At 39.0% G+C, this 25117-nt stretch overlaps 1 protein-coding gene and 1 long non-coding RNA gene across 10 annotated transcripts in view; one reads left to right on the top strand and one right to left on the bottom strand.

Annotated features, from left to right (window-relative positions):
- Window positions 1-245: 245 nt before the first annotated feature.
- On the bottom strand, window positions 246-3141 carry LOC113949633. Its single transcript, XR_003528485.1, has 2 exons — window positions 2376-3141; window positions 246-1883 (listed from the first exon to the last, which is right to left on the bottom strand). It is a non-coding gene; the product is annotated as an uncharacterized LOC113949633 (long non-coding RNA).
- Window positions 3142-4446: 1305 nt separating this feature from the next.
- Window positions 4447-25117, top strand: part of ZNF438 (zinc finger protein 438) — a 49080-nt gene continuing 28409 nt past the window's right edge. For 4 of the 9 annotated variants that reach the window (XM_027648475.1, XM_027648469.1, XM_027648477.1 and 1 more), the window contains exons 1-3: window positions 4447-4529; window positions 6843-6924; window positions 7387-7444. The gene's annotated coding sequence lies outside the window, so the exon portion shown is untranslated. Of the gene's footprint in view, window positions 4530-4848; window positions 4868-6842; window positions 6925-7386; window positions 7445-8242; window positions 8294-25117 lie in introns of those variants that run through there. The other 5 variants (XM_027648476.1, XM_027648470.1, XM_027648474.1 and 2 more) reach the window with 3 other exon arrangements.

The following is a 25117-nucleotide window of genomic DNA, read 5'->3' as shown; positions in this document are numbered from 1 at the left end:
CTAACCTAAATGAATCTCTTCCTGGTTTAAAGCAAACTAGTACTATGCAGTAATACCTTACTGCATGTAGGTGGATTTTCTCTAAATGTGATGTAAAATTCCTCCATGTACATTAAAGTGCAAGAGAGAATAGCAGCCTAGCAATAATTGTTCTAAAACTTCCCAGATTATGGGAAAGTGGGAAGTATTACACTTGTCTGTTGATGTTGTTCCCCCCATAAAGGCTCCAGTTCACAGCACCACACAAGACAGAAGTTCACCCCTTTATTACCATGTATTGCCTTTTCCACTTCTGCTGACGTATGGCAAAAGCCCTGCTGTGCAAACCTCTCTATTGATTTAACTCTGAAAATATACCATACTGCTAAACAAAGAAACAAAAATAATGTGGGCTTTTTTTTTTAGCCAGTTTATTACCCTAAAATAGTAAGTAATGCATATTAATACTGTACATCATAAAGTTCCTAATAATGTAGGTATACTCTTCAGTTTATTCTGACTCTTCTAAATCATTACCAACGTAATCTTTAAAACAGTAGCTCTTCATCCACTGTAGGTTGTAAAAAGAGAAAGTAATATCTTCATTAGATATCACAGCTTTCCTTTTTTTCCTATGGTATTAATTGTTCATTGGTTACAAAGTTCTGTTTACTTTCAATTCTAAGCAGAAACTCATTCTATTACTTTGCTTTTAAGTAAAACTTCTTCACAGAAATCTGTAAACAGAATTCAGATCACTGATACACTGTTCTGAAAAATATTCCAGAAACAGTACTTCAGTATATGATAACTTTGGGTATTGAGGGGCTACTCCACAGAAATATTTTCTTCAACAAGTCACAATGGATTTTTTCCCAGTGTTGTTTTAAAACTTGCTATTCCAGACTGACATTAATTACCACTGGTACAAAGTTTCTACAGTTTATCATGATGTGAGGCTTGAGGAAAATTAATACACTCCCTATTAGAAATGACTGATCTTTTTTGTGAATACTGAAACCAGCTTAATGGAAATTTATATATATCCATTGTAGTATTTTATATTATTTTAAAATGAAAACTAATATATGGTAAAGGCACAAACACATTTGCACATCAGAATGAGTATTTTTTGTCTCTCCAAGTGGCATGTAATATATCAAGAATCATCACATGTTAATTAAGCCACATTTGTGGTTCACAAAGTCAGTACACATACAGAATATAGTTTTGTTTAAGCAACAGTTAAGACTTGTATGACTTCAAAAGGAATTATAATTGTTAAAGATCATTTGGAGAACTCACCTTCAAATTCACTGTATTTTGTAAGTTCTGTAATTGCAAACCACTTAAACTTTAGTAGGTACAAAAAAGTGAAGAATAAGTATGTTTATTTTTAAACTTCAGTTCATGTTGAAATTGTCAATGACTTTTAAATGAAGTATTCTGAAGCACTGGAGCAGTTATTTCAGATACAGAGCTTCCAAGTGGAACACATGACTGAGGGAAAGTATCGCATCATAATGTACCTTGGTTCTGAAATGAGCCAGTCTGCCTGTTTTATCACCACAAATTTCATTTGCCAAGATGTTGTTACTGTATTCACAAAATTGTTTATGTTCGGAATCACTAATTCTAATTCACATTTATTTTCGTGAAACCTGAGTTCAAAAAGAGCCTCCTGTTACCCACTTTTTCCAGAAAAGGGATATGACACAAAGCTGTGCCAAGTGCAGGCTCAAAGGAGATGCAGGTTTCCTGACACAGCACACACAAAAAGAGGTTGGGAAGATGGAGACAGTCCTGCATCACAGGATGAAAACGGAGAAGGAGGTGGCCCCAACGCCCAATAATCCTTGAAGTGATGAAGACAGAAGTCCTTTCCTTCCCCACAAGGATCATCTCTGTGATAGAAGAGATAGTCAGGAGAAGGAAAGGAAAAAAGATTCAGGGTTTTTTTCCTGAATGTTGTTTCCTTTCTCTTTTCTCATCTACATATTCTACACTTTCCGTCTTTCTTCTGCACCTTGTCACCCCTCTCCTGCCCAAATCACTTCTCCCTTCATTCTTCCCTTAAATCCCGTATTATCCTATTTCTGTCACACTTGCATTTTGCTTTTCATAGAATTACATTTAGATTGGAAAAGACCCTCAAGATTATTGAGTCCAACTGCTAACCCAGGACTGCCAAGTCCACCACTAAACCATGTCCCTAAGTGCCGTGTCTATACATCTTTTATATACCAGGGATGGTGACTCCATCACTGCCCTGGGCAGTCTGTTCCAGTTCTTGACAATCCTGTCAGTGAATAAATTTTTTCCTAATATCCAATCTAAACCTCCGCTGGTGCAACCATCCTGTTGCTCGTTACTTGGCAAAAGAAATGGATGCACACCTGGGCACTCTGCTGGCTCATGTTCGGCTGCTGTCAACCAACACCTCCAGGTCCTCTTCCTCCAGAGTGCTTTCCAGCCACTCATCCCCGAACCTGGAGCACTGCATGGGGTTGTCATGACCTAAGTGCAGGGCCAGGCACTTTGCCTTGTTGAACCTCATATCATTGCCCTCAGCCCATTGATTCAGCCTGTCCAGATGCTTTTGCAGTCTTTCCAGCCTCCAGTAGATCAACACTCCCATACAACTTGGTATGTCTAAGGCTGACTGAAGGTGCCCTTGATCTCCTCATTCACATAATTGATAAAGATTAGTATTAAACAGAACCGGCCCCAATTCTGAGCCCTGGGGAACAGCACCAGTGACGGGCCACCAGCTGGATGCAACTCCACTCACGAACACTCTGGGCCTTGCCATCCAGAGAGTTTTCTACTCAGTGAAAAGCACACCTGGCCAAACCTTGAGCAGCCAGTTTCTCCAGAATGATGTGGGAAACTGTGTCAAAGGCCTTACTGAAGTCCAGGTAGACACATCCAAGCTTTTCCTTCATCCATTAAGTGGGTCACTGAGGGGGCTGATCACTGCCCTGGTCCTGTTGGCCACATTATTTCTGACACAGGCCAGGATGCCACTGCCTTCTTGGACACCTGGGCACTCTGCTGGCTCACACGCACTTGTCTCTGACCCAATCATAGAATCAGTCTATGGGTTGGAAGGGATCTCCGAGATCATCAAGTTCAACCCTTGATCCACTACTGCCGTGGTTGCTAGACCATGGCACTAAGTGACACATCCAGTTTCATCTTGAAAACCTCCAGGGACAGAGAATCCACCACTTCCCTGGGTAGCCCATTCCAGTGCCTGATTACCCTCTCTGTAAAGAATTTCTTCCTAATATCTAATCTAAACCTCCCCTGGCACAGCTTAAGACCATGCCCTCTTGTCTTACTGATAGTTGCCTGGGAGAAGAGACCAACCCCTACCTGGCTACAACCTCCTTTCAGGGAGTTGTAGAGAGTGATGAGGTCTCCCCTGAGCCCAGGCTAAACAACCCCAGCTCCCTCAGCCTCTCCTCATAGGACTTGTGCTCAAGTCTCTTCACCAATCTTGTTGCTCTTTGCTGGACCTGCTCCAGCACCTCAATGTCCTTCCTGAACTGAGGGGCCCAGAACTGGACACAGTACTCCAGGTGTGGCCTCATCAGCACTGAGTGCAGGGGAAGAATCACTTCCCTGGACCTGTTGGCCACACTGTTCCTGATCCAGGCTAGGATGCCATTGGCCTTCTTGGCCACCTGGGTACACTGCTGGCTCATGTTCAGCTTCCTGTCAATCCAAACTCCCAGGTCCCTTTCTGCCTGGCTGCTCTCCAGCCACTCTGTCCCCAGCCTGTAGCGCTGCAGGGGGTTGTTGTGGCCAAAGTGCACGACTCAGCACTTGGCCTTGTTGAACCTCATCCTGTTGGAATCAGCCCAACTCTCCAGCCTGTCCAGTCCCTCTGCAGAGCCCTCCTTCCTTCCAGCTGATCGACACTCCTCCCCAGCTTAGTGTCATCTGCAAATTTGCTGATGGACTCAATCTCATCTAAATCATCAATAAAGATATTAAACAGAACTGGGCCCAACACTGATCCCTGGGGGACACCACTAGTGACCAGTCACCAACTGGATGCAACCCTGTTCACCAGCACTCTCTGGGCCCGGCCCTCCAGCCAGTTCCTGACCCAGCACAGGGTGCCCCTATCCAAGCCGTGGGCTGCCAGCTTTTTCAGGAGAATGCTGTGGGAGACAGTGTCAAAGGCTTTGCTGAATCCAGTGCTTTCAAGGCCCTTGGGTTGACTTTCCAGAACAATTCCTGTACTTTCCAGAGACTCCTTCTCTAACCTGCCCCCTGGAAACTCCCATCCCAGCGCCCCCAACCGCAGCACAACGCTCAGTTTTGGAACCGGTTGGCAGCGCGGCTGCCCCCACACGAGCGGCTGGGTGGGAGGGGAAGGGCGGGGAAGGGCAGGGAAGCGCAGCCCCCGAGCCCGGAGGCAGCAGCCCCCAAGGCCAAGCGCGGCACAGCCCCCGCCCGCCGGCCCCGCGCCTGCGCCCTCCCGTGGGGGTGACGCGGCGGCCGCGCCGCGGAGGCGGGACCGGGCACGAAGGCGCGGTGTAAGTTCCTTCCCCCCGCGGCAGAGGGGCCACGGCCCGGGCTGGGGGCGGGCGGCGCCGGGGCGCGGCTGCCCCCGGTGTGTGCCCCGCCCGGGGCCCCTGGGGCCGGGGAGCAGGAGGCGGCGGGGCAGAGGCTCCGGGCAGGGCGGGCGCCTTTCCTCCGGCGAGCACGAGGGGTCTGTCGTCCACGAGGCTCTGCCCTCGCCCCGTCACGGCAGAGCGGGTCCGGCAGCTCAGCCGGGGCTCCGGGCGGCGGGAGGGGTTCGGCGGTGTCCCCCGGGCCGCCGAGATGCGTGCGGGGCCCGCCCAGTTCCCGTCCCTGGAGCGCGGCAGCGGCGGTGCGGGGCCTGCGGCGCTCGGACGGGGCGGCTGTGGGAGCTCAGGGCCAGCGCGGGCACACGAGCCCTGCCCCAGGGGTGTCACAGCCCTGCCCTGCCCGAGGGGTGTCACAGCCCTGCCCGAGGGTTATCACAGCCTTGCCCTGCCCGAGGGGGTGTCACAGCCCTGCCCCGAGGGGTGTCACAGCCCTGCCCCGAGGGGTGTCACAGCCCTGCCCCGCGGGGGTGTCACAGCCCTGCCCCGCGGGGGTGTCACAGCCCTACCCCGAGGGGTGTCACAGCCCAGCTTTAGGGGTTGTCACAGCCCAGCTTTAGGGGGTGTCAGAGCCCAACTTTGGGGATTGTTACAGCCCTGCCCTGGGGGCGTGTCACAGCACTGCCCCGGGTATTGCCAGCCCGGCTCTAGGGGTTGTCACCACTGCGATAGGGTATGAGTGCAATTACCAGTTCTGATGTTCAATAAAGACCTGCAGAAGGGCTGTATATTACAGGTTCTTACAAGTCTCGAAAGTTACTTGTCCAACTCACGGTTTTTTTTTACGGTGGCCATCTATGAGGGGTGGCCGTAGCTTCCTCCATGTTCTGTGGCAGCGTTTGGCTCCTGTGCAGCCCCAGCGTGAGTCAGAGCTGTGTGCTGAGCTCTCGACTCCGAGACCTGAGCGATGTTTCATAACCTTGCTGCTGCTTCCATAAAAGTACAAATACGATGTGCAGTCCTCTCAGGCTCCTCACGATTTGGGAGGAACTGAGAGCCGAAGGGCTTTTGTCCTGTAGTTGCAGAAATGGATGCAGTAAATGAGTGTAGTGTTTGTGTGTAACTGGGGCTGAGGCCTGCCAGCTTATGAATCTATTAGAATTTTTTATATTGCTAATGACATAAGGAACATATCACAGGTTCCAAATGCTCTGATGTGTCTGGCATAGATAGCATAAGGAGGGAAGCACTTGAAAGCAGCATAAGAGAGTTTTGGAAAGACCATGATAATGTCTGCAGTGTGGCAGATTTGAAATAATATGTAAGATTGGGTTGTTTAAATTATTTTGCCCCGAAGTCATGCTTTATTAAAAGGTTTACCTAGTTCTACACCTGAATTAAAACTGACATGATAAATCCTGTGCTCAATTCCTTTCTTCTTCTCCAAGTTAACTCTTATCTTGTTGAAACTTTTTTGTGTGTATTGAAGTATCAGTCAACAGTCTAGCCCTTAAATGCTGTGTAGTTAAACTAATTAGTGTTGAATTTGCTTGTACATATTTATTTGAACCTGTAATATACCATTAAAAGTGATCTTTCCTGTTATTCATTAGTAAGAAGGAAAGAGAAGGATAACATAGGATGAATGCACAGTTCCCTTGGATGACAGTAGTTTGTGTGCAGTTTTTTCTTCCCGCAGAACTATTCAGCAACCAAAATACTAAGCTGTTTTTTTGTTTTGTTTTGGGTTTATTTTTATAACCTTATCGTAGCTAGTTATTTTTAGTACTAGTTTAAGTTAATCTTTTTAGAAGCTGTTTTTATACAAAACAAAATATATGTATTTCAGGGATGAGTGTGTATTTTTTTCTGCTTCAGTAGCAAGAAGAATTGGATTCTTTCCAACTTACAGTTTGTCAAAAGTCAGAAAGGAAAAGGAAGGAAAAAAGCTTATGACAATTATATTATACATTTAAAATATTTTTTGTAATGATCTAATGTTCTTAGCGTTTAATTAAAGATGTTCTTGGGTAATGATAACTGGAGGGTCAGAAGAAAACCAGCACTATTGTAGGATTCAAATGTTTTTAGCTTTTGTAATTAAAATGTTTTTCAAAGCATTTCATGAAGGAAAACTGGTTTCCTATGTTTCCTACATCTCATCTGTGAAAATATCAGAATTAGCAATGACAGTGACAGCATATGGTGAGGTATTTCTGACTTTCTCACATGAAACCTTAGATACACGTAATGACTTATACATATGTTTTTGATGTACAGGTTCAAGGATTATGCTGTATTAGATGGCAAAAGTGTTCTTCATTGGTGACTTGAGCTGTTTCGAAGAATTGTATGTGCAGAGGTAATACATGATTTATGGAAGTGGTTTAATGTTTATGTATTTATTTGCACCTGATGAGGCGATGCTGTCAGGTCAAAGTGAAATGGCCAAATGTTGAATGTAGAGCTTTGATCTGAAGTTGACAGAAAATATTACTGCAGTTAGAATTATAGAAACTTAAGGGTTTTAAAAGTACATGGTAAAATCAGAAATGTGCAAACTTTATCAGTTATTTTAGCAATGTTTATTCAAATATTTATTATTGCAATTTCTAGTATGAAGTACTGTTAATATATGGTGCACCTCAGAGGATTTGCTGTTTTATTGAAAGTAAATATGTTTTAGTAGAATTCTTGTTTATATACCAGTTTCTAAAATGTTTGTCTGTTTTATTTAATATGATTTTCTATCCTTTGCTAAACACATTTTCTGAGATACTGGAACTTTCTGTTGTTGTTTTCATTTTTTATTTCCTTGAAATAGGAATTAAGATGGATGAAATGTTTCATTGGCTGTAGGAGCAGCAGGATGCATAATGTGGGTATGTTGAAAGAATGCAGTTAATATCCTTGCAGAGTATTTTAATTTTTGATCCTGTGTCTATCTGAACACGAAGCCGTTTTTTGTTGTTGTGCTTGAATTGCTGTTTGTTTGTTCATTTTAAATTCTTTAGCATCATTGAGGGTGTACTCCATTGGGTTTGTACTCCAATGAAACTTTTCATAGTTTCCGTATTAGTGGTTCAGCAGCAAGAAAAGATGTTTTGATCCTCATCCTCATCTGCAGTGAAGTTAAGACATTGTTCTTATTTGCTTGGACTTAGTGCTTCATGTTGTCATTATAATTTGCTTACAGAGATCCAGAACATGTGTTTATTTAAAAAGATTTTTTTTAAACAAAATTTAAAACATGAACATATATTTTTACAAGACTAACAGTGGCAAATCAGAGAATAGTGATGCTCGAGTAATAGTTGAGCCCTTTCTCATGAAGTATATTTGCATGTTCTTGTTATCAAAGTTGAGTGAATTTCAGTCTTCTTCACAATGTAACCATTAAAAATAATATATAATATAGATTTAATTTTTTTTTTAATTTTGAAAATAAAAAGCTGTGGGGTTTTTTATTTTGTTCTTTCTTTTGCTGGTGTAACAAAGAGATTCTTACTGCCAGCTTAAAATGGCATTTGAAGAATGCTGTTGTCTTTATGTTGTATTTGCTCTGTGTTACTGTTGGTGTTGTCACCTTTCATGAAAACAAAGAACAGCTGGGTAGAAACCATGCTATTCTTCATGTGATATTTTCTAATTAAATGTGTCTTTGACTTACTATATTATAGTGCTGTATTTGCAGGTATGGGTTGGTCCTTTATAAGCTGATGAAACATAGTGTAAGTAATATTCAAGCATTACTTTTTTTAAAGGACTGATTTCATGGGTATTTATAGCGTAATTAAATGTTGTAGGAAATGTTATCATGGTTTGTATAGCAATATGTTGTAATCTGATAATTCTTTCTAATTAATATCAAGAATGTAATCAAAACACCATAAACCTAACTGTGGTAGAACTGTACCGTGTATTGAACACGTATATGAAAGTGCATAAATTAAGGAGAGGCTATCTTTGGTTTGTCACTTGAGTCTTTTACCGTTTTAGGAAAGAATAATTTCCTCACCTAAACAGCAAACTGTTCCCTTTATTGTTGGTTTTTCTTGTATCTTTTTGAAGGCCATGCAGTACTGAAAACCTTGCCTGAAGGGAGGCTGGCTGGTGTCCTGATACCAGAACAGGCTTAGTAGTGAGCAGTCAGAGTATCTTGAATTGTTGCATAAATGGAAAGGAGAGAATGTAATAAGTAGTTCAGTGCATCTTTCAGAATTGTAATGCCTTGTGGTCATTTATTTGTGGATAAGTTTTTGGGGGTTTTTGTGTTTTGTTGTTTGTTTTTTTTTTACAGAATGCTGAGTTTTTTTTCATGGCATCATATAAAGATCATAGTGACTTTTAGAGGCTGATATAAGATATGAATTCATGTGTACGTGTTGTGTTGTTTGTCTGTGGCACAGCTCTTTATCGTTTTTCAGAAAATCTAAGCCCAAGATTGTTGGTTTAGAGAAAGTATCATGGTTAATACCAAGAAGTCATGTGATGAGGTGCTTTAAAGCAGCACTGTCGCAGCCTTGCTGAAGAGCCTCTGTCACAGCAAGTCACTGGGGAGGCGGGAGTGTTCTTTGGCTCACTTGGGTATTTGCCAGGAGGAGCAGGTGCAAAAGGGATGGAAAAAACAGCTTGGAAAATTTGTTTGATAGGTAAGGGAGTTGTGGGGGAAATAAGCTACTTCTGTCAGACTTACTAGGAGAATTTTTGCTGTTTGGTTGAGTTTGGGTCGTGGATCAGTCAGAGCAATGTTTCCATACTCAGTCTTCCACATGAAGCGTTATGGTACCAGTAAATGAACACTGAAATGTCTGTAGGAAGTATTTAATGGTTTTATGTGACTCAAAAGCAGAAACCAAACAAAAAAAAAACGCTTAAGGGTGTGTTTTCTTACTTTTTGGTGCATTATTCAGCTGTTGTAAGGGACAATTGCAAGGGACTCTATCTGTTCTTCTAAGGATTTTTCCCTAGGGCCAACTCTCTGAAAATGTTGCATAGTGACAAATTACAGCTTAGACTGATGTAATTTCTGTTGTACCTTTGCTTCTTTGCCACTTTTCTTCTCTTATATATATGTTTATGGTTATTTTGGATGAACCAGAGAAAATAAGGATGTTCCTTTTACTCATTTTTGTAGTTTTGAGCACACTTCAGTCTTCTGTTGAAGGATGCAGAAATTAATTTTGGTGGGTTTTTTGGTCATCCTTGACTGGTTGGCCTCCCCTAAGTGAGGCTGTAGTCTGCCAGTTGTTTGTGAGTGCATGTAATCTCAGATATATATCAGTCTGCCCTTTCAAAGAAGTAGTGCTACATACACCAAAACATGAGCTTCTGGCAGTTCCTGCTCTTGCTCAGCTCAATAAAAGTAGAGCTGCTGGTGAAGAAATAAGGTAGATCCATGATTTTAGGAAGCAAGGCTGTAAAGTTGAAATATCCAGCATCAACTGCTAATTATATACACTGGTATAAAACTATATGAACACCCAAGATACTGTAAGAGAATGAGAAATGATCAGTCTATGGAAACCCGTTGTGTATGTGTAAGCATGACCTGGGTGTGATGAATCAAGAACTAAGAAGTTACCGGCCTACTAGTAAAATGTCCTAAATTAATAATACGGATGTTCAGTGGGTTGTATTGCTTTTGTCATCAACAGATTTTGAGGCTTTACTGAAGAAGGAACTTAAATTGGTATTGGATTTAGAAAGAAGGAACTGTTCTGTATTACAGGACTCAAATGGAGACCACCCAAATGCCTTCAGCTGTTTGTTGTTATTTTCACAAGTAGTTTGTTCTTTTAGCAGGGTGTTTAAGAACAGAGAGTTGAATCAATCACTATACTATGTTTTTCCCTAAGTAGCAATATTAAGTAAACTTTACAATACTGTTCGGCATCGAGAAAAAAAAGTCATAAACTTAAGATTCTCTTGTTTTTTTAGCTTCCAGAGAAAAGTAACGATAGGCTGTTGTGATTTCAAATCTTTAAATGCACCGTGTTCTTGGAAACCTTTTTCTGTTTTTGCCTGGATAGGTACCTCCTAAGGGCCAATATATTATCTGTTATATTTTATGGTATTTCAGTAAATTAATTCAGAGATGTTATATGTTTTCTGTAGTTCTGGTAGAGTAAGCAGGATGTAGAATGTTCTTGTCTTCCATATATTATGAGTTATCTTTTTTTTACAGTCTTAATTTTTCGAAGGGCAGGTCTGCTGTATTACTTTTCAAACTCGCTCTTGTGCCAGATGTGTTTGGTGCCTCATTGAATGCCTAAAGCTGAAAAGTCCTGGTTAGTTACCTTTGCTTAGTGTGTATTTATGTTCTCCTGTAAACCAGTGATTTTCTTTTTGGGAAGGTATCCTGATTGGTATATGACAATCATTTGCAGACTTTAATGGGTGAGATACAAGGAAGAAAAGCAAAGACTACCTGGCCCCAAATGATGGCTTGACATGTTGCTTTTCTAAAGAGAAATTGGGAAAAAAAATTGTTTACCCTTTGAAAGTCAGTGAATATGGAGAAGTATAACACAAATACACAGAAAGATGAATGGTTTGAAAGAAGTAATTCAGAAGCTTTTGTTTTGTTGGTTCATGCTATAAGAGTAAGGGGACATTCTGTGAAATTAGGGTGCAAACTGAGAAAGAAACTTGAGAAAGGATATATTTCTTGATAAATTGATAAGACAGTGAGCTCTGCAGTCTAGGGATAATTTTAATTTAGGAAAACTGTAATAGAAATTGGATAAGCTAGAGTGCAAGAATATTTACACAGGCTCGGGTTACCTTTTCTCCTGAAAGAATATAATCCCTCATCTTTTCTTAGTTGCAAGATTATTTCCATCATGATTTTTAATAAAGCTCATCTAAAAACTGTGTATTGATGGTGGGAGTAAAGCAATTAAGTCTATCCCTAGTTTGTTTATGGGAGAAAAGGTTATGGTATCTCACTAATTTGTTTGCTCTCATTCCCTGAATTAGGTTATATCTAGATGAGATACCCACTAGGAGCTATATCTAGTTCCCTTGGTAGTATCCACTGATTTACTTTATTTTTGTGGTAGATAGGGACATTGAAGAAGAGGTTTGGGGGATTAACATCGGGATCCTTGTTAACTTGGAAAGAACTTATGTAGGGCAGTTGCTTTTGTGACTTGCCACTAGTGAGACACTGTTCTGTGCAGCTTTGATTTTCCTGTTGCCTGGGCTCCTGCATTAGGTAGGTGTTCCTGCAGTAATTTAATCCAAGTCAGTACACAAGTTTGTTCTGTACCTAGAGTGATGGAATATTTAGGGAGGGTGAGATGAGCTAACGCTGGCCTTCTGTGTCACCCAGCCAACTCCCAGCAAGTATGTAAAAAGTCATAAAAATAGCAGTGGGGGTATCTTAATTAAATGAGCATGCTTGTCGCTCTGCCAGTCTTTTTTCTTGGCATGGTTCAGGTCCTAGAAACTGTTTGCTTTCAGTCTCTATCAAACTCAATTATAAAACTCTGTGATAAAAGCATCAAAAGCGGTGTTCAGCAGGAAAAGACTGCAGAATTGGCTTTTGCTCATTCCCACTGAAATGCCCTTTTCTCTCTGTATAATAGAGGCTGCAGTTTTTACTTTTGGTGTGTTTAGCAGCAGATTGACTTAAATTTGTTGTGTTTGGCTCTAGAGCAGCAAAGAGCAGATGTCAGGGAGGTGCCGTGACAGGAATAAAAAAGTTCAGAAAGCTTGTGGGAATTTGAGGGTGAGGGGGAAGTCTTCCTCCTATTTTTTCCATGCTAGAATCCATATTATAACATTTAGAGCTGGCATTCAGTTCAAAACTTGCTCTGCTGTAAGGGTTGCTGCATTGACGCAGACATTCTTTCCCACAGCTCAAATTATGGAAACAGAGTTTATTTATAAAATAAAATATGCCTGTGAAATTATAATTGATACCTTAATTATGGAGAACTTGCCTGAAAGATGGTAACTTAGCGATCTGTGGGACATTTTCCTGGCTTAGAATAGCCACGATTTACACTGAAACATTTTCTCTGTATGAATCTTAGAAATGGAATTCCCCTGTCAGGGCAGACAAACTTCAGTAACTGAGAGGTACTCTGTCAGGGATGATAAGCCTAAAATAATGGTCAACTTTTAAACATTATTTAGGCTTGGCACATCTGAAAAGTAAGCTTTGCTGCTTGGGGATTGTCACTGTTTGAAAAATATGCATTTAAAAGCCACCACTACATTATGCCAGTCTTTACATAAGCAGGTGGGTGCCAGATGTATGTGGGATCTTGGAAAGTTTGTTGCTTTGGATTATTTCTTTTCACTTCTGTAATGAGCAGAATGCTCCAAAAGTCAGTGGAGGCTTTTTTTAAAAAAAACCCTCTTCTTTGCTTTGATTAAAGGGCCATTTCTGAAACACCTGGTGTAGTTTGTTAGTTAGTAGAATGATTACTTGTTTGTTTATCTTTCTCACATCTTTTCTTTTCATTCATCATCTACTTGCACTACGAGAGTATATATTGCCACAGTATAGTTTATAGAAACATAAATATGATGTAATTTACGTCATATTTACATTTATGTAATTTTGATTGCAGGTTGCTGTATTTGAAAATTGTGCCAGTTCTCTGTTGTCTTACATGTAGGAAGATGTACTTAATATTTTCTGGAGGAATTTTTTTTCCTATGATGAAAAAGTTTTACTTACAATAATTACAAGTACAATAATCTGCAGGGGAGGACAGTAATAAATCTGCTTTTCCTTCAGAAGATTGTCATTAATCTTGTATTAGTGTTTTAGTAAACCATGTTGATTCCTGCTTTGGGTCTTGTATTTTAGTGGTGAATCTACACTCTAGTCTAACTCCAGTAGTAGCTTTTATCATTTTCTGGGGAGATGGGATTTGAGATAGAAGGAATGTATGCTATTGTGCACTTCCTAAGAATGTAAAGTCTGACTTTTTTTAAAAGAAGCAATTAGTATAATGGTGTGAATTGACAAAAGCATCATATGTGTAAGGTAGGTAATGTACATGCTCTGTTCTCCTCTTACAAAGTAGGAGTGGAGTGTGCTATTCAGATTTGAGAACAAATCTTCCATCTCTTGTGCTAATGAACAGTGTAAAGGCACTGCTGAAAGAAAACAGGACAAACTGTCTTCCCTGTTGGCTGTAGCATGTTGAGTTCTTGGTTAGGTAGCTAATTTCAGTGACTTTAAAGTGACAAGACTGGAAATAGTTGTGGCCAGAGCTTCTCCCAAGAGGATTGAGTGAAACTTTTTTGATTTCCTAAATGTAAAGGAAGACAGGTTTGATCAATAGTTGCTGGGAGGGTTATTTAAACAATGAGTTAGTCCAATCCAGTGCAGGATTTTCTACCTCTGACCAGTTTAGGGCATCTTCTTCTGCTTAAGGTGAGATGCTGAAACTGTGAGAGTTTGATGTGTTTGATTAGCATCGTTTATGTTTTGTCATATACTTAATTTCTTGTAGGTGTTTTTCACCTGGCTCTCAAATTAATTTGTTTACTGCAGTGTTGGAAAGACTTCCTGACCACATAAAAAAGTATTAGAAAAATGGTTAAGTTATGAATTTTGTAATTAAAGACTATATTCTAGATCATTTAAGTAATTTGTGAGATTTCTTTTACATGGTAAGGTTTTTCTTAAAAGAAGCTAACTGTAGAGTCCATTTAGGCTAGATAAAGGTAATACTAGTTTTATTTTTTTGTCATGATTTCATGTAAGTATTAAACCTCTATTTATGTACTAGCATGCTCTGAAGATATCTGTGTATTGTGAGGAGAGCTGGTGGAAGATATTATTAAGATATACTTGATCTAATGCACTAAGGTGTAATTGATCTAATGCACTGTAAAAGTTTTGAAACTTTTTTGAAGGTGTTTCTGCATCTAAAAATCTTCAAATACTTGGTACATAATATCAATGTTCATTGGAAAGTAAAATTTCTTTTCAATTTTGAGACAAAAAAAACCTTTTTCATACTCAAGATTAAAGTAGAGCAAACTTATTTTTCTTTTTCAATTTTAAAATTTATCTACGCTTAGAGAAACACAGATACCTTTGAAAGATTTGGCCAAGCAGCTTTTGGGAAGCAGAAACACTCCTTAGACTAAGAATAATGCTAACTACATTGATGGAAACTCCTGACTATAGAATTGGTTTGTTCTGCATAAGTCTCTTTCTGTTCCAGGGAGCTATTTGTTTCAGAAAAAAGCAAAAAGATGAAGAACTACAAAATATTGATTACAAAAGTTGTGGAATAATGGGCTTTAATTGGACCACCAAAAGTGCAAGCCAAGGAAACAGTATGATGTCTTGATGGTAGTATCTAGAAATTAGCAAAACATCTTTACCCTAGAAAACAAAAAGTAAAAAAAGAAGTATAATTTGTGTAGTAGACTGTACCTACACACTATTGCAACTGTCCTGTTTAATCAGGGAATAGGACAGGCTGAGTATCCTGGTGTTATTTAACCACAGGGGATTTCAGTGATGGGAGATATAATAATCTTGGACAGTGTAAGCCTCTTTTTGTCTAAGTGGAATTATGTTTTAAAGTGCATGCTGTTCAGTAATGGAAACAATTTACTTGAATCGTCTCTTTATAACGTTTCATATGTGAAACACTGGAAAGACCATTTCCAAAATGTTTATTAATGATCGGAAGGTAATAGATAAACTTAAGTTATTTTTATAGGTTAGTACTGGTTGACAGAGGATAACTGTGCTTGCTTTCTTGGAGGATATTTACAAAGAAGAGTTTCAGGTGTTCTTTAGTGGCCTCTCTCTCCAATACTTGCCGGTGATTCAGGCAAGTTACCTGATAATTCAGTCTTTGGCAATTATCTTTAGAAAGCTGCTCTGTATTGGAAAGGAGAAAATGTTTAGTGTATATCCTTGCAGTGAGGAAGACACTGGGTGGGGATATTAACACACATGCTAAGTTGACTGACTAGAGATGTCCCCAAAAGAGGAAGTTTTAAATTTCTGTTGAATTCTAGTCATATTACAAATAACTGTATTTAGAAGCTTACTAATTTTCAAAGCTAGTATCTTTGGAATTTACTTTTTCATTATAAAAATGAAAAGGCTAGAATATGACATTTTTTACTTTCAGTTTTTTAAAGTTATTATATTTCTTTCTGGAAGTAAGGCGAACACTAGTAACCTCTCAATTAAGAAACCTTACTCGTACTGGTATGCTAGAATCATAGAATATCCTGAGTTGAAAGGAACCCACAGGGATCACTGAGTTCAAATCCTACTAATTTTCAGATGCGAAGTCTAAAGAGGTTTTGCAAAGAGCAGATGTGGTCAGGTGGAAAGTGTTGTTGATTTGCAAAGGAATCCTATGTTAGCTGTGCACGCTGTTGTGAGCCACAGTGCTGCTTCGGGGTCTGGCAGATGAATCAGTTACTAATTCATGTATTGAATGGAATGCTCGGTTTCTGACATGTTACCTACACTTGGGAGGTACAGGAAACACTTCCTGGTTACTGTTACCACCAATTCATCTGCATGGGCATAGTCCTTGTAGCCATCTCTTGGCTTCTAACAAACTTGAGGCAGTTCACCTTGCTGAAAAAAGGCTGTGGTTTTAAGCACATTGAACTGAAAAAGCCATAGCAGTATCACTGGAGTATTTATACTTTACGTGTACAAGTCCTTTGAAGACAGAATATCTTGCAGCAATATTGAAATATTTTTCTAACCAATCAACAAACACTGTTATATGCTGTGAGTGGATTTGTATTGCATTTATAGCCATCAAAAATTTAGTGGCTTATCTACTATTGTGGGGTTTTTTGGCTGACATCTTGTATGGATATTGTACTGCTGAATCTTTAATCTGCTGTGGAGACAGACAAATTTAGGAGAAGTGACTTTAATCTCTGAAGAACATGTATTGACTGGGAGAGTTAGTTCAGTTTGTTTTTGCAAGTCACCAACCCTTAGAAGTGGGATTAAGTTTAGTGCAGGAGAAAATGGAACCTTCTCGTTGTCTCCAGAACAAGGTCATGGTGCATGTCTCTTTTCAGCCTCCATCTCAGTAAAACAATAGAAACTACAATTGCTTAGTTTCAGTTTTATCTCCTGAAGAATGGGAGTTACAGTTACTTGTGCAGACCATAATAAAAGCAATGTCTTTTTGGCCTTCTTGGTTGTTACTTCTTTACCACACCATAACTGCCCTGTTTGCATGCCCATACTTGAAATTCTCATGTCCTGATTTTGTATTTTCTTTTTTTCTCCCTCAATTTTATTTATTTAGAGAGTCCAGTGAGCAGGTAGCTGAGTAGACTTCAGTTGTGCAGGAGCTGGTTGTGCATGTGGCTTTAATGATGGCAAAGGCTCACCCACCTTAGATGTGAAGGCAAGGAAAAGGAAACAAAACAGAATCCAGCAGAAGAGTTGAGAAAAGGAAGACTTTGCTAGTAAAGGAAGGTAGAGGGGAACACCTGAGTGACAAGGTGAAAGAAAAGAAGCTAAAGCCGCTAGTATGGTCTGCTGGTTTTGGCAATGCAATATGTGATGATGCTGTTCTGATTTGTAATTTTAAGAACAACTAAAGAAGCATGGTGCTTAAATAGGATAATTTCCTGATTTTTAATTGTAAAAGTATCTTTCTACCTCATTTTTCGGTAGATCAGATATACACCAACTTTTTAGAGGAGCTTATTTTTGTTTAATGAGAGTATATTCATGGTATTTTCCATCAATAAATTGATAAAAACACTAATGCTTGATTTCTTTATTGCTTATCTCTTGTCTGATTGGCGTTATGTGCAGCATTATGTCTTGGTAGATATAAAGGAATGCAGTTTTCCTTAATGAGGAGCTTAAAAAAAGTCTTATGTATTACTAAAATGGTTCCCAGTTCTGTGTGAAGAGCATGTGTATATGATCACTGTTCACTTTGCAAAATGACACTTGAAGGCTTTGGAAGTAGACTGCAGTCCAGTCAGATTACTCAAATTCCTCCATGTCCCTAGAGAAGAGAAATTGCTTCACCAACAAATACATAGGGTAGCTTGAGCCCATTCTGCTGAGCTATGGGGTTTATTTCAGAATTTGGGACATTCATTTTCATGGAATAGGTAACTGAGAGAGTTAGCATTCTTGCTTGAATAATGCACTATATATTTTGGAAGGATGTTTCCTGTGACTAAATAAGAACAAGATGTTTGACCATCTTCTAGAGAGGAGACTGTTTGGTCAGCATAAAGTTAAAAAGTCTGGAAGAGACAACTGACCATTCTTGTGTGGTGTTTTCAACTTTCTCATGTTTCTTCTGGGCTTTAATTATACTGCATATACATGGCAAGAAGAAAGACCAGGGGTTTTGTTCCTTTTGTGGAGGTGTAGCTTTATCACATCGTTGGGAATTTATAGCCTAGTAATGTATAGTGCTTTTTCCATTCCTACGTTTTGCAATTGGTTTGTACAGCCTCGTAGTTTAGCAGCTGAGAGCTCACTTTTTCGTGATTTTTTTTGGCATGAAAGGGTTACTGTTCACATTTCCTGTGTAATTCCTTCTGATCTTGCTGGGCTGTAATTACTTTCTTGATGTTAAACATTCCCAGGCTCCTATAACCTTCTAGCTTGCTTGCACTGGCCAAGTTTGTCCCAGGTGATCATGTGGGCGAACCTCCTGTTTTTAAGGATAAAAATCTCTCCTTCCTGTGTAAGATAGGCTACATACTCATTCCTTTGCTGTGCAATCCCAAGAGAAATCTTTAAAAAAATAATAATAAGGTAACACATCACTCTTTTAGAGTCAGATTTAGCAGCCAAAATAGATGACAAATCAAGTGTGTGGGTTTAGAATTTGCTGAATCTTGGTTGAATGACTATGAGTTCACATGAAAGATTATTTTTTCTTAATACATTTGGAAAATAGGTTAAGATATAAAAAAGACAGATTTTGACTGTAGCTTCTTACTTTTGACCATATAATTGGCAAATCTTTTTAAGCTTGTTTGAATGTGGAACTACTTAGCTGAGCCCTCAGGATTCTTTTTTCTTTTAAGTATCTAAAAAAAAAAAAAGAGAAAGACAGGATCTTACTCAAGTCTTGTCTTTCCCACGTAGTTCAATTATCCTGTATTTCTTCTGATTTTCAGTTTTGGGATATAAACAGTAAACCCAAGGTATTATTTTGTTTTTAAATAGAAGTGACTGTGTACTACTGAAAAATGTTGACTTCAGAGGTGTGGGAACTGAAGTGTTCTGTTCTGCAGGGGCACTGAAAGGTCCTGTGTGTTGCCACTCAGCTGCTCTTCAGCTTTCATGTGGAGGAGACACCTGTAAGAATGCAAGTGAAGTTTGTTTTCCGTGACCTTTATGCCGTTTTCTCACAGTGCCAAGAAAGATGCAAGATTGTGGTGGCAGGGTTTTTTTAGGGTGTGAGGAGTTGTAATGTGCCGATACGTTGACATTGGTGGGTGTATTTTTGGTACTACCTATGTCAGAAGAAGTAGTTGGAGAGGTTCTGTGTACTGTTAATTCAAGAAGCAGCCCAAATTTTGATTTGGACTTCATTCAAGAGCGATCTCATTATCCTTTTACAGATAATTGTTTTGGTCATAATCCTGGTCTTATTACCTTGTGCATTTAATTGGCTGCTTTGTGAAATTATCAGGCTGCAAGTAATTCTATTTTGTTCAGCTGTATTACTGAACTTGCAGCACTGATACTCAGAAAAAGCCTTCCCAGTAACTGCTTGACTGAAGCCTTGCGAATGCATAACTTTGAGCTCAGGAGGCTTATACACTTATACCTGGAAGAAAACAGATTGTAGGTAATAAACTGTAGCAGTTTGAGCCTTTTCTTAGTTTAATTGTCATGCATACTGATGCCTGCGCTTTACTATATAAATAGAAGTTAGAGCAGTTGGTGTGGCTGTTGTTAACTGTGCTGCTATGCTAGTGAGGGGTAGGAAGAATATATTTTAATGAAAATGTCTTTTTAATCTTTTCAGGAAGTATTCTCAAATTTGATGGCTTAGTTATAATAGGAATGCAGTCAGTATGTTGCCCAGTTCTTAATTGCATACTCCATCATGTAATTGGGAACATGGCTGTCAGATATGCCTATTTTTGTTTTTGAACCCAGGTGTTCTTGCTGGAATATTATTCAACACACAAGAGTCCAGTCCTGCCATAAAGTATCGTGTGAAAAAAAAAACGTGAAGCGGCAAGTGAGTATAACTGGACAGAAGAAGATACTGCTGATCATTTGAATAATCATTTTTTGTGGCCTGCATGTGATCTCCGAGTAGCTGAGATTTTGTAGGAAACTTCATATGAAGAGGGTTTACCTGAGCACATCCACTTGGGTATGTGTTGAATGTATTGCAAGCATGATAGGCTTCCTGTGCAACAAATTGCAGCAGGGTGGTGCTTTTGTTAAAGCTTTTTTTTAAAACCACTTATTTTTGACTTTTTATTAATGAAACACTGATGCATTTAGACTTAGTTGAGAGGAAAACTGTATTGAAGCCTGTTTTCCATTTAATAGGATTTATAGATCATCTTGCCTTTTTCTTTACCTGTTTAATTTTGCTTCTGCTCAAATGAAGACAGAGAAGAATTACATGTTATATTGTAATTAAAGGTAACCTGTTTTGAATTTACTTCGTAAAGTGCTTAGAATGTAACTGACCAGACTTTCCACTATAAATTTCACCTTTGCAGTGGGAAGTACCCTGAGTGGTAATGAACTTTCTTTTGTGAAAAATCTGTGGTTTCAGGGTCTATGCGAATTACCTGTTGCTTTTTGTGTAGAAATCATGTTACAGGATGTAAGCTGGTTCTGTTGATCTTGTGTGTGTGCAAGTTGATCTTCCAATGGCTTAACTTAGAACTCTTTTGGACTTAGATGTCTCTATTATACTAAAGGCAAGGTGATGCATGTAGCTGGGAAGCAGGAAAGAATTGGACCTAACCTTAATGCAGAGAAAGAAACTGTTCACTTTTAACAAGCTGCTATAGAAATAAGGAATAATTTGAATTAGGTGAGCTTTTAAACTTTCAGATAATGTAGTCAACTGTATTTTTATATTCAGAGTTGTACAAGTTCTCTTTTAGAGAAGACGTGTAAATTACTGTTGTGACAAAATGCACAAATATGTCTAGGTTTGATACTAATTAGTTCATTTCACTTATCTAAGGAAAGATTAAGTGCCTCAGTTTAAAACTGGCTATAAGAAGTAATATGTAAACAAATTTAACACTCATCCGGTGTAATAGCACATTTTGTAGAACTACAGGCACTTTGTTCTTAAATGCGGTGGTTTCTCACTTTCAGTGTTCACTAGCTGTTTAGTCTCAGAGTGCCTCTTGACTAGATTTTTAAGTACAGTTTTTATCTCCATGAACCCATGGCTTTTTTGAGTTACTTGAACTGTATATAGCAGAGTTTTAAGTACTGCTAAAATGTTGATTAGCACTCTGATAGAATTATGTTGTTTACCATTGATGCACAAAAAGAGTCACAGAATCACAGAATATCCTGAGTTGGAAGGGACACACAAGGATCATTGAAGTCCAAATCCTGGTCCTGCACAGGACAACCCCAAGAATCACACCATGAGCCCGAGAGCATTGTCCAAACACTTCTTGAGCTCTGTCAGGCTTGGTGCTGTGACCCCTTCCCCAGGGAGCCTGTTCCAGTGACCAACCACCCTCTGGGTGAAGAACCTTTTTCTGATATCCAACCTAAACCTCCCCTGGCACAGCTTCAGGCCATTCCCTTGGGTCCTGTCACTGATCACCGCATAGAAGAGATCAGTGCCTTCCCTCCGCTTCCCCTTGTGAGGAAGCTCTAGATTTCAATGAGGTCTCCCTTTGGTCTTCTCCAGGCTGAAAAGAGAAATAGAACAGTTCAGACTGTTCTATTTTCTTGAGACAAAAATTCCTCTTTACTACACTGCCCACTCAAAATTTCTTGGTTTGAGCAGTGCTTGTAAGGATAAATAATAGGTATTCTGGGTAAAACTACCATCTTTCGTTTAAAAACTGAAATGGTCATGATTTCTATATCTTAAAATTAGATAATAGTCAACTGACAAAAGTAACTGTGTGTTAAAGGCTTGGCACTGGAATCAGTAATTTCAGATTAGGTGAGAATCCCTACCACATTTATAAGTTAGTTAGTGAGCTGTTGTCTTGGACCTGGTGATCTGCACAAACTCATTTGAGTTCTGAATCATACCCATTGAGAAAAAGAATTTTGTTGTTTTTTTTCTGAAATAACTGAAACTGGTGTATGTGTTTGTATTAGTAAGTGGATTTCAGGTGGCATTGCTTTGTTGTAGAATAGGAAACATGATGATTGGGGTACCAGGGTGATAATTTTCCCAAGTACACCTAATGCTTAACAGTTCTATTTTTTTGTTTCTAGATGGTTAACATATTTTTGAAAGTATCTCTTTTCGAAGTTTACTAAGCATGCATCCAGCTTGTATTTATTCACTGGACTTTTCCTAAATAAAATAGACGGTGAGTTTTTTAAGGGAGAAAAACTGAACACCCCTGCTCTCTGCAGTTTATTGGTGTTTACAGTAGTGCAAGCAAGGTCCGAGGTGTCTGTTGCTTCTGATCATTTAAAGAAAGCATGCATCTTCAGTGATGGGAAGAGCTTGTTTGCAGCTCTTACTGGCTAGTTAAAACATTTTCTGTGATCCACAGATAAATACAGGAACAAAAGATACCAATATCCTTTGCTAACGTTAAATTTCACTACCCAGTTTACCACATTCAGAGACTACTATTCAGCCAATGAAGAAAAGATTAAATGTAGTGATAGAGGCATTGGCATTTTTTTTCTGTGCGAAGAGAAGATGAAGTATCATGACATTTTTAACATTTGAGATGCAGTATCCCCCAGAATTTTTGGAAGTTCTGTCTGTATTTTTAGGGCTTTTTAATTGTATGGTTTTAGATGAACAGTCATGAAAGCAGAGAACCTTATAAGGTATTTAACAGTTTGAACATGTTAGGAAACAGAATACGCTGTATCCTTACTATTCCTGTGTTTCTGCTGTATAGAAAGAGTTCTATTCTTGTCATCTGATCTGATGCCTGAAGCAGTTCTATGCTGTCTATGTGATCTGCTAAATGTATATATGTTGCCTAAATTTGTTACTGGAAGTTTCTTTTAAAAATCCTGTCTGAAACTTTGCATTGCAAAACCTTAAAGCTTAATTCTTCCATCTGTATAAAATGAATTTGGTTTCCAGTCTGTGGATTTTCATGACCTTTAAATGCTATAGGTGTTGCAGCTATTGCAGTGGGCAGCTTTGCAAATACTTTCAAATTGTATATGTATGTAGCCAGAAATATTGAAAAAATGAGTTACCTATTTATCTTTAAAGATAACTGGCATCAATGGAAAAGCTTTTTTTTTTTTTTTTCAGATTAATCAAAGGGCTGTGGGTTGGAAGGGAACTCTCTGTCATCACCATTTCATGTTTCTTTTTTAAGGTTAATTCAGTTCCAACTTGTATCATGGTCACTGACATTTACGTGCTATAGGTCATGAGGCCTGCATGCGGCAAGTGAATTCACACAGATCAGAAGTACCTTAGAAGGAAAGTGCAGAATGTCTTTGGCAGTTATCACCATTATTTTTTCTCTCCACTCCTCTCTGTCAGTGCTCTGTAAAAAAGTGGTAGAGCTGGATGGACGAATGTTTAATACAAAAGATGATGCAGGTTGTTGGCATGCACCCAGCACACATCTCAAAACAGCAAAGTTTACAGCACAGATCTTATGTTATTTCACTATTAGTGAAAGGTGAATGGCCTTTACAGAGAGAAAGTGAATATGGTAGAAATAATATGAAGGGTTTTCTGCTTTGCTGCAAGGGAAGCATTGATTTTTATTTTTACAAAAATGCATTTGGTAGTGTTCTTTCCATATTAAAAGTCTTATCTAAATCTTTCAGGATACTGTGTTCTTTGTCCAGGCTTGTATATTTCTGCTATTTAGCACTAGTTTTTGAGATAAAGCAAAATGATAAATTTTAAAAAAACCAAATCACAACTGTGTAATGAAAATGATAGCAGACTCAAATAACTTATATGTTAAAACATGTTTAATGAGTGTTTACTAGAGGACCTCTCTGAAAACTAGCTTCTCATCAAAACTGCACAGACTTTTCTGTGGTCTTGTACATTAAACATTCTATACTGCCTCCTTGAACAGTTCTCACCATTCAGAAGACGAGTATTACTGTGCCAGGGTTTTTTATCTGAAAAAATATATTAGAGGCTTTTTGTAAATATAATTCAGATCCTAGAAACATGAGTAGTTTCTTAAAACTCCTTTTGTATTCAGTAAAGGAAAATTATGAGAATTCATCCTGTTGCAGGTATTGGAAGCTTGTGCTGATAAATGAATTGGCCACTGATCAATTTCTGAAGTTTCTAAAATACTTCTTCATATATATATATACACACAAATATACACACACACATATGTGTGTATATATATACATATGTATACATATACATATGTACTTACATACATGACAGTTTTCTATCAAATAAAAGCCACATTATTCTGCTGAATTCTGTACAGGTTTTTCTTTCTGATGCATGTAGAATAAATAGTGCAGATGTGTTAGGAACTGCGAGCTAACTTCTTGTGTTGAGAGCCAAGAACAAGTTCTGCATGCATGTATCTCCTACTTTAAAAGAAGAGCAAACTTAAAAAGCAAAGAGTACTTGAGCATAAAAATGTGACTAACTTGATAACGGCTTGCTCATTTAGTTACTCCCAGAGCAATTCTTCTCGTAGGAAACATGATTTGTTTGCTTAAAACAAGGAAAGAAGGGGAGTGAAGTTAGCAATACAGTTTTAAAGAATGAGGAGCTGATGATGGCAAGCACTATATGGCTTGGAGACAGGTGGTTAAGGAGGTAAAGTTATTAATAAAAACCTGTGGGCAGTAGAGTACAATGGAACTCTTTAAATATAGAGGGTGTTCTTGAAGGATACAAAAGCTCAGTAATGATAGAAGTCCAATAACAGGCAAGGATGATAAATTTCTGCTGTGCAGAAAAAGGCATAAATATTCAATAAATATTATGTTCTGTATTCAGAAAGAGGCTGGATGATGCTTTTACATCTCACCACCTCCATCATTAGTGATGGGAAAAATGTATTATCACTGTACCAGCAACTATTAATGTTAAATGTTTTTAAATCTGCTGCACTGACACCTACAGATACTAAAAAAGAAAAAAAGCTTAGAAGCCATATGAATTATTCATTTCAAGTTTTAACAAATCGTGGAACAGTGGAGAAATTCTGGAAGGCTGGAGGAGAAAGGGGAACTAATGTGCCCAAATTTAGAAAGTATAATATGTGCTCCTTGAAAAGTCCAGTAGTATTACGCCACCAGTGAAGATTTAAAGGAGAATTGCATAATTAATGCTGATCAGGATGGGCAAGCCAGACCCTGCCTTGTACAGCTGCATGGGGTCACTCCTCTCTGTGAACCGAGATTAGACTGACTGGCCTGTAGTTTCCCAAATTCT

This window comes from Corapipo altera, unplaced genomic scaffold (assembly GCF_003945725.1).
Source record: "Corapipo altera isolate COAL_440 unplaced genomic scaffold, ASM394572v1 47, whole genome shotgun sequence".
Lineage (NCBI taxonomy): Eukaryota > Metazoa > Chordata > Aves > Passeriformes > Pipridae > Corapipo > Corapipo altera.
Note: the sequence above shows the minus strand (reverse complement) of the source record. Positions and strands in the feature narration are given on the sequence as shown.